The sequence below is a fragment of the Mobula birostris genome, chromosome 7, assembly GCF_030028105.1.
Source record: "Mobula birostris isolate sMobBir1 chromosome 7, sMobBir1.hap1, whole genome shotgun sequence".
Lineage (NCBI taxonomy): Eukaryota > Metazoa > Chordata > Chondrichthyes > Myliobatiformes > Myliobatidae > Mobula > Mobula birostris.
In genome coordinates, this window is record NC_092376.1 from 158,669,855 (window position 1) to 158,684,715 (window position 14,861).

Here is a 14,861-nt window from a genome sequence, read left to right on the forward strand (position 1 = left end):
AGAATGTTTTCAAGGAAGGCATCACTTTCATAAATTGAGGCATGGCTGTAGTTATGATCTGGTACTACTGAATGTGGTATTTGAAAAGGTGAAAGGTGAAATGCTTTAATTTGAGCACCCATTGTATGTCATTAGAACAGGTTGGAAATCCAAGCTCATACAGGTCAGAATGGAAGAGGGAGGAAGTATTAAACTGGCAAGAGACAAGGAGCTCACAATTGCAGACTGAACAGAGGTGTTCCTTGATATAATTCCCATTCTGTGTTTTCTCCTTTGCAGAGTCATAAAATCATCACTGCCAGTAAGAATACAAAATACAAGAAATAGAAGCAAATCTATTCTACCAATCTGTAAGATCATGCCTGATGTAACCTTTCTTTCAACACCACTTTCTTGCTCGATCCCCATATCCCCTTGACTCCCTTTTAGTTCAAATATCCATCAATTTACATATTGAATACATTCAGTGACCCCACCTCTCAGATATAAGTAAAGCACTACTTCACCTGCATAGAATAGGTGAACCATAGATATTAGGAAGTGAGGAGGTGAGAGCACAGGGTTTACTTCCTGAACCTGCAGTGCAAAGTGATATGTGAAGGGAGTAGATTTCAGAGATGACTAAAGAGGGGACTAGAGTAGCAAGATGAACACTGAAGGCGGAAAGGAAGATGGATATTTCTAGCTTTTTCTCAGATTTGTCGCATCTATTGATCTTAGAGTGTATATTGGGAGATCTACTGTTTCATATCAATTGGCTCAATATTAAATTCAAGCTGAATTAATAATTATGTATCAACTTACTGTTTACATTTGCGGAGAGAAAACACATAAAATGTATTAATTGCCAATAGTTGCACAATGCTTCAATGTTTGTGAGTTTCTTGTACCACATTTTATTAAATAAGAATGTGTACATTTTTAGTCTAATATATAAATGCTATATTTCAGACTGAGTAATCCAGATATCTACCACCCTTGGTGTGAATAATTTTGTTGTATAATATTTTCTATGTGTAGAAGCATGTTATCTTGTAAATGTTTTAGGTATGGGACTAAATCTTCTCATAATAAATTATTGTATTATTAGGCTTAAAAGGTTCACTCTTATACAGCAGTAGTGACTGGACAAAGTAAATCAATAGGAAAGAAACTTAATTGAAGAAAGCTCTATAAAGCAGAGCTTGGTACCTTAATATAGGCTAATAGCTCCATTAAGTCAGACAAAACTAAAGATGACTGATAATTTCAGATGCAGTGTACAAAACCCTGAGGTAATAGTGTTGAATCAAATTTAGATCATTCAGTGTAACATATGCATTGTCTGAACATCCAAATGAATTTTGTGTTAAAATATATCCCTAAATCATAAAAGTGCAAATTGACAGTGGCTCTGAATATTTTGAGTTAGTTTGTCTCTTTGAGTGGAAAAACAGAAAATAATCAGTTTTTATGTTCAATCAGACCTCATTATCTGTGAGGGATGAAGGAGTTGACTTTGTGGATAACAAAAAGGGTGGATGCACTAAAGCTCTCTCCTGTGTAAAAGCAGTAATAGGCATTAACCTGAGTGGCTTCCACTTGTTCCTAAATCACAGCTCTGAATGTTCAAAGCACACAATTTTGGTGGTGATGGGAGGGATATACCTTGCTGAGATTCTCCCATTTCTCCACAACACCCTTCACCTTAATGGTCTCAGTAAGTTGAAGGATTCTCAAATCCATGAAGCCATACTTGTTTCAGTGAATAATTACCACAGCTCCTTTATGTTTGGAGCCATACTATACCTGGTGAGACTTTGTAATATAATTTTTATTGAGTTTTCAAAAAGAATACATGAAAAGATAAAATCTACCCTCCCCCCCTCCCCTTAACCCCCCCCCATATATAGTCCTACCTAAAAAGAAAGAAAAGAGAAAAAAAAAGAGCCGCCTGGGCATTGGAAGGTTTCCACATGCTCCATGGGATTCAAAATAAATTTGATATAATTATTCATTACTTTCCCCAAGGGACCAAGATCTTTATCAGAGCACTTAAATATGCCATCCTATCTTTTGTAAATAAGGGCGCCAAATATTCAAAAATGTTACATATTTATCTCTTAAATTATAAGTAATTTTTTCGAGTGGACTAGAACTAGCCATTTCATTATTCCAACAATCCATACTTAAATACGAATCAGATTTCCAAGTAACTGCTATAGTCTTCTTAGCTACTGCCAATGCAATTTTTATAAATTCTTTCTGATATTTATTCAATTTAAGTTTCGGCTTAATCCCTTCAATATCACCTAATAGAAATAATACAGGGTTATGTGGAAGTTGAGTTCCAGTAATTTGTTCCAATAAGACTCTTAAATTTATCCAAAAGGGTTGAATTTTACCTGGTGAGAATTTGAGGATTTTCGAGTATTGAACCTGTCATTCAGAGTACAGCCATACTCCAGCTCCCACTTTCAGTAATTAGTTCTCATCCTATACGGGAAGAGGCTGAATATGTGTTTCAATTTCCTGGACAGTCCTTTTAACAAACAGATACTATAGTTGACGACTCTGGAGGATTAAGCAGTATTTATCATCACTCCCAGTAATATACAGCTGGACAAGTACATGGATCCAAGCATTCAGGTTCAGATTAATTTATTATTTATTATGTGTACATCAAAACGTACAGTGAAATGTGTTGTTTGCGTAAACAATGAACACAACCGAACGATGAAGAAGGGCCAATCCTGAAGAAGTGTGTCGGCCTGAAACATCGACTGTTTATTCATTTCCATAGATGCTGCCTGACCTGCTGAATTCCTGCAGCATCTTGTGTGTGTTGCTTTGGATTCCCAGCATCTGCAGAACTTCTTGACTTTATAACCTAAGAATGTGCTGGACTCGCAGACATCAGACCTCTGTCTCACAAGCTCGCAGATGTGGGGATTTGGTAAATAGGCCTTGACTTCCATACCGACTGACTTTGGTCTTTGACCTTCAGTATTTACCCCTGGACTCTCTGATGGTGGGACTTCAAACTCCAGGCCTTGAACTTTGGTCTGATTCACTGACCTAGGGGATCATCAGCTCTTGTACATCCTGACCACACAGACAGTCCACTGATCTTAGGACCCACCAACGTGGAGGGACTCACCAACCTGTGGGGGAGAGGGGGGAAGTAGTTTTCATCCACAGTACTTTCTAACCTGACATCTGTCCACTGGGATCACTGGCCTTGGACTGCGAAGCACTCCAACCTGAACTCCAGCCTGACCTTTAACTCATCCTTTAACTCCTCCACATCCCCATCTCCCAACCCAATCCCAACTCTCCAATCTGTCCCCAAAACCATCCCTGTGAACTTAAAAGAACCTCAAGTGACATTGAAGCTAGGCACCACCTTGACCGGAATCTTAAAGTTGATAAACAAGACCAAATGTACACAGACATTAAAACAAAAGGTTTGAAATAGCATGTGATCCAGAATTGCTTGTGATGTAACTAGATGGCTTAGGCTTACTTGTTTGCTTATTCCTAAGAAGTGGAGCATAAAAGTGTGACGAGAAATATCAAATGCCAATTTTTCTAGAGTCCATATATGAAATGATTAACCAACTAGCAAGACCACACAGTAGACACTACTGCACAGAAATGAAGCTATCCATAAGCCCTCAGCAGCTAATTCACCCGCTGCACATAATAAATATCCCTTCCCACAGCTTACGACATTACACTGCATGTATTTCTAATTCACCCTACTCATGCATATCAGCAGTACTTCAACCAATTTCTTGAAAAGTGCAAGTGGATTCTTTGAAGTTACTTAGCTAGGAATTCCATTTTATTAATTCAACAGAGTAGTTTCTCTGAAAAGGGAATGCTAAATGCAATTTATGATTCCGTGGATGCATAGCACTTAAGAGAATTGTAATATGGTCCTCTATGCCTATAATGCACAATTGCCATTGCTTCTGCAATGTTTTAGCACAATTATGCACTTTGTGAATGGTAAGATCCCTGAGTGTGAGGGTTTACCTCAATGGAGGATGAACGCCGGCTTTACCTAAGTTAGAGAGTTAATCTTTACCTGAGCATCAATTGGAAGACTTCTGGGAGTGGTCAGTGTACGTTATAGAGTAACAGAGCATGGAAACAGGCTATTTGGCCCAATTCGTCCACGCCAACCAAGGTGCCCACCTAGACTTGTCCCATTTGTCCCCATCCTTCTAAAGCTTTCCTCTCTATATACTTAAACAAATGTTGTCTCGTTAGTCATTATTGAACCTACCTCAATCTCATTCTTTTGCAGCGCATTCTATATATGCATCATTCTCTGTGTTAAGTAATTACCTCTCAGGTTTCATTTAAATCTTCATTCTCTCATGTTAAACCTATACCCTCTAGTTTTTGGTTCCCTTTCCCTGGGAGAAAGACTGTGTGCATTCACCCCATCTACACTCAGTGGCCACTTTATTAGATGCTACAAAGATATTACAAAGATCTAATCAGCCAATCGTGTGGCAGCATCTCAATGCAAAGAGAATGCAAGCTTGGTCAAGAGGTTTAGTTGTTGTTCAGACCAAACATCAGAATGGTGAAGAAATGTGATCTAAGTGACTTTGACCATGGAATGATTGTTGTTGCTCGATAAGGTGACTTGAGTGTCTCAGAAACTGCTGATCTCCTGGAATTTTCATGTACAACAGTCTGTAGAGTTTATAGGTAATGGTAGGAAAAACAAAATAAAAAAAACCAGTGAGCACAATTCTGTGGGTGAAAACACCTTGTTGATGAGCAAAGTCAGAGGAAAATGGCCAGACTGGTTCAAGCTGACAGGAAGGTGACAGTAACTCAAGCAACCACATGTTACAACAATGGTTTGCAGTAGAGCATCAGAGCATCTCTGAATGCACAACAGATCAAACCTTGAAATGAATGGGCTGCAGCAGCAGAAGACCATAGACACAAAACTATTTAGAGTCTTCTCCAACCAGAAGCCTCCAGATGAACTAAAAAATCCGCAATCTACCAAGGGCTAAGTCAGTAGCATTCAGGTGGGGTGACCAAGAAAAATACAAGAGTTCCAGGTACGAGCTCCAAGAAGCCATCTCACACACTAAGTGCTAATTCCTGGCCAAACTTGAATCACAGAAGGCTGCTCGACAGGTGTGGCAGGACTTGAATGATATCACCTCCTACGAAGTGAAAAGTGATATAGGTGACAACAAGGTTTCTTTCCCAGATGAGCTCAATGCCTTTTATGCTCGCTTTGACTGACAAAACATGGAGGCATCTTTATGAACTTCTGCAACCCCCGATGACACTGTGATATCAGTCCCTGAGGCTTCAGGAAGGTAAATCCACAGAAAGCGTTCAGCATAGATGGGGTACCTGACTAAGTACTAAAGATCTGTGCTGAGGAATTGGCTGGAGTGTTCACCAATGTCTTTAACCTCTGGCTTTGGCAGTGTGAAGTACCCACCTACTTCAACAGGCTTCAATTATACCAGTGCCCAAGAAGAATATAGTAATCTACCTCAAAGTCTGTTGTCTACGAGCACTTAGATCCATTGTGATTAAGTGCTCTGTGAGGTTGGTAATGAAACATATCAACTCATATCCAAAGAGCAACTTGAATCCGCTCCAATTTGTGTATCAACACAACAGGCCAACACCAGCTGCCAGTTTGTTGGCTCTTCACTCAACCCTGGAACATCTGGACACTGAAGATGCATACATCAGGATGCCTTCAATGACTGCATTCAATACCATTATCTTCTCAAAACTAATAAAATTCCAAGACCTTGGTCTCATAATCTCAAAATGCAACTGGATCCTCGATTTCCTCACTTTCAGACCCCAGACAATCTCCTCTACAATTACCATCAGCACAGGTGCATCAGAAGGCTATGTGCTTAGCCTCCTTTATATTTATGACTATGAGGTCTAGCATAGTTTCAATGCCATATTTAAGTTTATTGACAACACCACTGTCATTGGCTGAATCAAAGGTGGTGATCAGGAGGGAGATCAATCTGGCTGAATGGTATCACAACAACAACAACCTCTTACTCAATGTGAACAATACCAAAAAGCTGATTATTGACTATAGCAGGAGGAAACTGGAGGTTCATGAGCTATCCTCATCAGGGAGAAATAGGTGGAGAGTGTCATCAATTTTAAATTCCCTTGCATTATCATTTCAGAGGTTCTGTCCTGTGTCCAGCTCATGCGCCATCACAAGAAAGACACAGCTGTGCTTCTACTTTCTTAGAAGTTTGTGAAGATACAGTATGTCATCTAAAACTTTAACAAACTTCTATAGATGTGCACTGAAGAGTATACTGTCTAGTTGCATCGTGGCGTGGTATGGGGACACCAATGCCCTTGAACAGAAAAGCTTACAAAGTGTAGTGGATACAGTCACAGGTGAAGCCTTCTGGAGTATTGAGCATATCTCCAAGGAGTGCTGTGACAAGACAGTAGCATCCATCATCAAGATCTTCAACCCCCCCCCCCCCCCCACGGTTCAGCCCATGGTTGCCGTTGCCATCAGGAAGGAGATACAGGGATCTCAGGAACCACTCCACCAGGTCTAAGAACAGTTATTACCTCTCAACTATCAGGCTCTTGAACTAGAGGGGATAACTTCACTCAACTTTACTCATATCAACACTGAACTGTTCCCACAACCTCTGGACTCACTTTCAAGGACTTTTCATGTCATGTTTGCAATATTTATTGCTTATTTATTTATTATTATTCTTTTTTTTTCTTTTTATATTTGTACAATTTGTTGTCTTTTGCACATTGGGAATTTATCTTGTTTTGCGCAGTTTTTCACTGACTTTCTTGTGTTTATTTTTATTTACTGTGAATACCTGTAAGAAAATGCATCTCAGGGTATTAAATGGTGATATCAATGTACTTTGATGATAAATTTAATTTGAATTTCTGAACAGACAGAAATACACCAGTGGTCACTTTGTTAGGTACCTCTTTTTATCCAATGAAGTGGCCACTAAGTCTGTCCCTCATGATTTTATACACCTCTATATTGTCATTCTTTAAAAATGTCTTCCAGCTCCCTTATAAGTATTCTGTTCAGTTCATGATACTGATGGCAGATCTGACTGGGTGTCACTCTCTGACAGCACTGTTGGAGATGCCACAGAACCCATTTTCTATACCTATGTTTGCCAAAGGCCAATTGCCTGGTGGCTATGGCTAGAGTTTGCATGTCAAAGGCCATGGTTCCTGTGCAACTTGACAAGTAATATGAAGTGTCTGCTTCAACTGGAGTTCATGTAATTCCAAACACAGTTCAGGAAAGTTTCAAATGATATGGTTGTATCACTTTGCACCAGCCTTTAGCTTTTGAAAATCAACATGATTTCATTCAATCCTTGTAGTGCCCTTCACCCAATTTATGCTTTTGTAGTGCATTATATTTATAGATAAACAAGTGTCACAAAAAAGATAATTGCATGTTTTCTCCTTCAAGGGTTGAGAATTAAATCAAAAGTAGCTTCGGCATGTTTTCTTGGGTGCAAACTAAAATTCAGCCGACGAATGATAACAATATCATATATCAAGACTGAGTGCAATTGGAAGCACTCCAAGAATAATTGTCTTTTCCACTCTTCTTTAAAGTGCACGCATAATGTTCAGAATCTGAATCCAGTTTATTATCACCGGCAAGTGACGTGAAATTTGTTAACTTAGCAGCAGCAGTTCAATGCAATACACAATATAGAAGGAAAAAAGAAATAATAATAAATAAAATAATTAGCTTCTTTCGGTCCTGTGCAGTAGTCCCCCCCGCCCCCACCAATATCAGACAGTGATGCAGCCTATCAGAATGCTCTCCACGGTACAACTATAGAAGTTTTTGAGTGTATTTGTTGACGTGGCAAATCTCTTTAAACTCCTAATGAAGTATAGCCACTGTCTTGCCTTTTTTATAACTACATTGATATGTTGGGACCAGGTTAGATCCTCAGAGATCTTGACACCCAGGAACTTGAAGCTGCTCACTGTCTCCAATTCTGATCCCTCTATGAGGATTGGTATGTGTTCCTTCATCTTACCCAACCTGAAGTCCACAATCAGCTCTTTCGTCTTAGTGACATTAAGTGCCAGGTTGTTGCTGTGGCACCATTCCACTACTTGGCATACCTCACTCCTGTATGCCCTCTCACCACCACCTGAGATTCTACCAACAATGTGAACACGAGGAAATCTGCAGATGCTGGAATTTCAAGTAACACACATAAAAATTGCTGGTGAACGCAGCAGGCCAGGCAGCATCTATAGGAAGAGGTACAGTCGACGTTTCGGGCCAAGACCCTTCGTCAGGACTAACTGAAAGAAGAGATAGTAAGAGGTTTGAAAGTGGGAGGGGGAGGGGGAGATCCGAAATGATAGGAGAAGACAGGAGGGGGAAGGGATGGAGCCAAGAGCTGGAAAGTTGATTGGCAAAAGGGATATGAGGGGATCATGGGAGGGACAGGAGGCCTAGGGAGAAAGAAAGGTGGGGGGAAGCCCAGAGGATGGGCAAGGAGTATAGTGAGAAGGACAGAGGGAGAAAAAGGAGAGAGAGAAAAAATATATAATAATAAAAGATAAATAAATAACGGATGGGGTACGAAGGGGAGGCGGGGCATTAACTGAAGTTAGAGAACTAACTTAGAGAACTGGGTAGCCTCCAACCTGATGGCATGAACATTGACTTCTCTAACTTCCATTAATGCCCCACCTCCCCTTCGTACCCCATCTGTTATTTATTTATCTTTTATTATTATATATTTTTTCTCTCTCTCCTTTTTCTCCCTCTGTCCTTCTCACTATACTCCTTGCCCATCCTCTGGGCTCCCCCCCCCCGCCTTTCTTTCTCCCTAGGCCTCCTGTCCGTCCCATAATCCTCTCATATCCCTTTTGCCAATCAACTTTCCAGCTCTTGGCTCCATCCCTTCCCCCTCCTGTCTTCTCCTATCATTTCGGATCTCCCCCTCCCCCTCCCACTTTCAAATCTCTTACTATCCCTTCTTTCAGTTAGTCCTGACGAAGGGTCTTGGCCCGAAACGTCGACTGTACCTCTTCCTATAGATGCTGCCTGGCCTGCTGCATTCACCAGCAATTTTTATGTGTATTCTACCAACAATGGTTGTATTGTCAGCAAATTTATAGATGGTATTTGAGCTATGCCTAGCCACACAGTCATGGATACAGAGAGAGTAGAGCAGTGGGCTAAGCACACACCCCTGAGGTGCACCAGTGTTGATCGTCAGCAAGGAGGAGATGTTATCACCAATCCACACAGATTGTGGTCTCCGGTTAGGAAGTTGAGGATCCAATTGCAGAGGGAGGTACAGAGGCCCAGGTTCTGCAACTTCTCAATCAGGATTGTGGAAACGATGGTATTAAATGCTGAGCTATAGTCGATGAACAGCATCCTGATATAGCTGTTTGCATTGTCCAGGTGGTCTGAAGCCATGTGGAGAGCCATTGAGATTGCATCTGCTGTTGACCTATTGTGACAATAGGCAAATTGCAATGGGTCCAGGTTCTTTCTGAGGCAGAAGTTCAGTCTAGACATGACTAACCTCTCAAAGCATTTCATCACTGTCAATGTGAATGCTGCCGGGTGATAGTCATTAAGGCAGCCCGCATTATTATTCTTAGGCACTGGTATAATTGTTGCCTTTTGAAGCAAGTGGGAATTTCGGCCTGTAGCAGTGAGAGGTTGAAAATGTCCTTGAATACTCCTGCTAGCTGGTTGGCACAGGTTTTCAGAACCTTACCAGGTACTTCTGCCGTGTGAGGGTTCACTCTCTTTAAAGATAGTATAACATCGGCCTCTGAGATAGAGATCAGATCACAGGGTCATCAGGTGCAGCAGGGATCTTCACAGCTGTAGTTGTGTTCTCCCTTTCGAAGTGTGCATAGAAGCTTTGAGTTCATCTGGTAGTGAAGCATCGCTGCCATTCATGTTATTGGGTTTTGATTTCTAGGAAGTAATGTCTTGCAGACCCTGCCAGAGTTGCCGTGCATCTGATGTCACCTCCAACCTCATTTGAAATTGTCTCTTCACCCTTGAAATAGCCCTCTGCAAATCATACCTGGTTTTCTGGTACAGGCCTGTGTCGCCAGATTTAAATGCCACAGATCTAGCCTTCAGCAGATGACTTATCTCCTGATCCATCCATGGCTTTTGGTTTAGGAATACACAGTAGGTCTTTGTAGGCAAACACTTATCCACACAGTTTTAATGAAGTCAGTAACAACTGCAGCATACTCATCCCAGTTCGAAGATGAATCCCTGAATAGAGTCCAGTCCACCGATTCAAAGTAGTCCTGTAGGCACTCTTGTGCTTCCCTTGTCTGTACTTTCTTGGTCCTCATTACTAGTGCTGCAGTCTTCAGCACCAGTAATATGGGAGCCCAAGCATGGGAGGATGAACCCTGGCCGCCCTCCCAAGACTATGGTCAACACACTCCTTGAAGACAGCGGCGTGGCTAATGTAGATGAACTGAACACACTGATGAGGGAGAGGGAGAAGTGGAGAGTTCGTTATCGTACCCGATGCCGGCCCCCTAGGCCTGAGTCGATGCAGTAGTAGTAGTATTCTTCAGTCTCTGCCTATACTCAAGGAGTCAAAGTACAGTCAGGTGGTCAGACTTCCTGGAGTGAGGGCTTGGGGTAGCAAGGTAGGCATTCTTGATGGTGGTATAGCAATGGTCCAGTGTGTTGTTTCCTCTGGTATTACAAGTGATCTGTTGATGGTAGTTGCTTAGTGACTTTTTCCCAGACTGGCCTGGTTAAAATCTCCCAAAACAATGGTGAAGGTGTTAGGGTGTGCTGTTTTGTGCATATTGATCTCATTGCTCAGATCATCTAAAGCCTGCTTGACATTGGCCTGAGGTGGAATGTAAACTGTTACCAAAAGGACCCCGGGGAACTCCTGTGGTAAGTAAAAAGGTCAAAGATTAAAGACAAAAATGAAGGTACAAGGTCATTCTAAAGAGAGGGTTGTCTCTGTAGAAGAGCAGGCTGCCTTCAAAGACCCATTGTTTTTGCCTCCTCTTGCCCCACAAAGCTTATCTCTCCATACCTTGACTTAATTTTTTTTTCCCTTTCCCAGGCCTTTTCTACCTACATTCAGGACACCTTTCATGTCCTCCACCATTTTAGCAATTTCCATCTCCCTGGTCCCAATTCCTCATCTCTGTCTTGGACATCCAATGTCTAGGCACCTCCATCTCCCATCAGCAAGATATTAATGGCCTTGGTTTATTGTCTGGAGAAAAGAACCAGCTCCCCTCCATCAATAATCTCATCTACCTTTCCGAAATCACTCCTAACCTCAGAAATTTCTCTTTTGATTTATTTCACTTTCTACAAATCAAAGGTTTAGCCATGGGTGTTCACAAGGGGTCCAGCTATGCCCATCTTTTTTCTTGTTAGCTACATGGAGCAGTCTTTGTTTCAAACCTACTATCAGCCTTCCTTAATTCTTCGTGCACTGTATCTATAAAAGCATTGAACATAGAACATAAAACAATGTAGCACTGTATGGGCCCTTCGGTCCATGATGTTATGCTGACCTTTTAACCTTGGAGCTGCTTCCTGCACTCATGTGGAACTCATCGATTTTATTACTTTTGACACTAACTTTCACCCTGCCCTCAAGTTCACTATTTCTGACACTTTCTTTTCTAGATCTCTGTCTCCATATCAGGAGACAAACTATCCATTATAAATCTACTGACTCCTTCTCTCCTGTGAGGATGCATTCTTTTTTACTCACTTGTCCCATCTTTACTGAATCTGCTCTTCAACAAAGGAGGAATGCAGAGGAAAGGAAATTATAGGCCTATTAGTCTGACCCTGGTGGTAGGGAAAACGTTAAGGATGCGGTTTTAGGGTACATGGAGGCACATGATAAAATAAGCTGAAGTCACCATGGTATCCTTAAGGGAAGATCTTGCCTAACAAATCTGTTGAAATTCTTTGAAGAAATAAGAAGCAGGATAGACAAGGGAGAATTGGTGGATTTGACAAGGTGCTACCCATGAGTATACTTAACAAATTAAGAGCCCATGGTATTACGGGAAAAACACTGGCATGGATAGAGCATTGGCTGATTGGCAGGATGCAAAGAGTGGGAATAAAAGGAGCCTTTTCTGTTTGGCTGCCAATGACTAGTGGTTTTCCACAGGACCATGGGTTGGGACCGCTTGTTCTTGCATTATATTCATTGATGTGGGTTTACAATTGATGGCTTCATGGCCAAGTTTGCAAATGATATGAAGATAGGTGGAGGGCCAGGTAGTACTGAGGAAGCAGAGAGCCATGGGCAAAGAAGTGGCAGATGGAATACAGTTCGGGGAAGTCTATGGTCATACACTTTGGTAGAAGAAATAAAAGTGTAGACTATCTTCTAAGTGGTGAAAAAAGTTCAAAGATCTGAGGTGCAAAGGGACTTGGAAGTCCTTGTGCAGGATTCCCTGAATGTTAATTTGCAGGTTGATTCAGTATTGAGGAAGGCAAATGCCATGTTAACATTCATGTTGAGAGGACTAGAATATAAAAGCAAGGATGTAATGTTGAGGCTTTATAAAGCTATGGTAAGGCCTCACAGATTATTTTGAATAGCTTTGGGCCCGTGATCTAAGAAAAGGTGTGCTTGCATCTGAGAGGTTAAAAGAAGCTTCAGAAAAATGATTCAGGGATTGAAAGGCTTATCATACGAGGAGCGTTTCATGGCTCTGGGCCTGTACTCACTGGAATTCAAAAATATGAGAAGGGGATCTCATTGAAACTTATTGAATGTTGAAAGACCTCGATAGAGTGGATGTCAAGAGGATGTTTCCTATGATGGGGGAATCTAAGATCAGAGGACACAACCTTAGAATTGAGGGATGCCCATTTAGAATGCAGCTGAGGAGGAATTTCTTTAGCCAGACTGTGGTGACTTTGTGGAATTCATTGCCACAGGTGGCTGTGGAGGCCAAGTCATTGGGTATATTTAAGACAGAGGTTAATAGATTCTTGATTAGTTAGCAGGCATGTTGGGTTAACACTCTTGGAATTTGGATGAGTTGTTAGAATATATCCCTAGAACAGTTAAGGTTGTACTACCACCTACTTCGATGAGATCTGGTATACCCATCAGAATGTATAACTTTTATAAAATGATGGACTTATCCACAAAGCTTGCACTGTGTTTCATCAATGGGATATAACACTTTGTAAGGATTAAACACGAGAAATTCTGCAGATGTTGGAAATTCAAAGCAATAAACACAAAATATTGGAGGAACTCAACCGGTCAAAAGGTGGGTAGAGGGGAAGGAGGATAGCCAGGAGGTGATAGGTAGGAAATCAGAATTAAAATATTTGTTCATTCCATAGATGCTGAGTTCCTCCTGTATTTTGTGTGTGTTACTTTGTAAGGATGACTTCCACCTCCATAATAACACTGTTTTGAATTCTGCTTATCTTGTGTTTCTGGCAATTGTTTCCTACTAAGGGTCTCAAACTAAAGGTTCTTTTTCTGATATTTAGTTTCTCTTCTGATCGTATCTATAGAAGCATCTTGTTTCTATGTTAGACACTGATGCTGCCTGATCTGCTACATTTCTCCAGTACTTTGTGTGTGTCACTTTGTAAGGGTGACTTCCACCTCATGGTAACACTGTTTTGACACTGACAATGATCTTGCTAACTCCCCCAGTTTAGACAGTTTGCTATCCTTTCCAAGTTGCTATCCATTAAAGTTGCTTAGACCTGAATTTTTCACTGAGCTACATTTTCCTCAGGATTCAGGAACTTCATACTGTGCGGCAAGTGCATCCAATGTTGATAGATTGAATCTCTTGCTTCTTGTCTTGTGTAAAAGAGTGTCATTGTTTCATTTATCAGCTTCTATTGTGGAGAAAATTACACTGTCATCACAATTTTTGTTTCAACTTGGTCATTAGTTGTAGACATTCTCCACCGTGTAACAGGCATGTGTTTTCCCTCATGTCAATGTCACCAATAAATCCAGATTCTGTCATTGTTCCTTCAGACCTGTGAAGCTACATTTCCCTGTGGGACTGGATTAAGGATGGATTGGAATGAACATTGTAATGAAAGGAGTTAGACATAGCCTTTTCTGTCTTAGTGCTGAATGTACTAAGTGTAACCATTTATTTAATGTATACTATATATACAATGCTAGCTTGCTTGTACGGAGGTGGATTAATTTGATTAAGTGTAATAATTTATTATCTCCTCAGCAGATACATATAACTTTAAAATTGACAACAACAGCACTGCCAGGTCAAACCCGTCCATGTTGCTAATATAAACTGCGACTGTTTGCACTTGCAACTGTGATTAATCAAGTAAGCTTCCTGCTGAACGGGATGTAAATCAATAATTGCTTTCTTTATCACCGTGCCGGAAATATGGGGTATCCTCAGTCTTATAGGGGAAGTACAGACTGAGTTCTTAAAAATGAAGTGAACTATAATAGCATAAAAATAAAATTGTACAACATCACCAATAGTGGAATTAACCAGAAATTAAAAAAAAAATGTTCATATGGGAAGAAAACATAGGCTAGAATTTCCATCAGCTCATGCATAACTTTTATATATTTCATGGTAGATTTATATCCAAAAATGATAACTAAAAGTGCTTGGCAACTCTGTATGTATATAAGATTCTTTCAGATGTTATAGCACGATAAGACACAGGAGCAGAATTAGGCCACTTGGCCCATCGAGTCTGCTCCGCCATTCTATCAAGGCTGATTTATTATCCAACTCAAACCCAATCTCCTGCTTCTCCCCAAAACTTTTGACTAACCAAGAACCTCTGCTTT

At 40.8% G+C, this 14,861-nt stretch overlaps 1 protein-coding gene across 1 annotated transcript in view; it reads left to right on the forward strand.

Moving 5' to 3' along the window:
- The window catches only part of sgcd (sarcoglycan, delta (dystrophin-associated glycoprotein)), a 543,710-nt gene that overhangs the window by 67,377 nt on the left and 461,472 nt on the right, over nucleotides 1–14,861 (forward strand). The window lies entirely within an intron of this gene.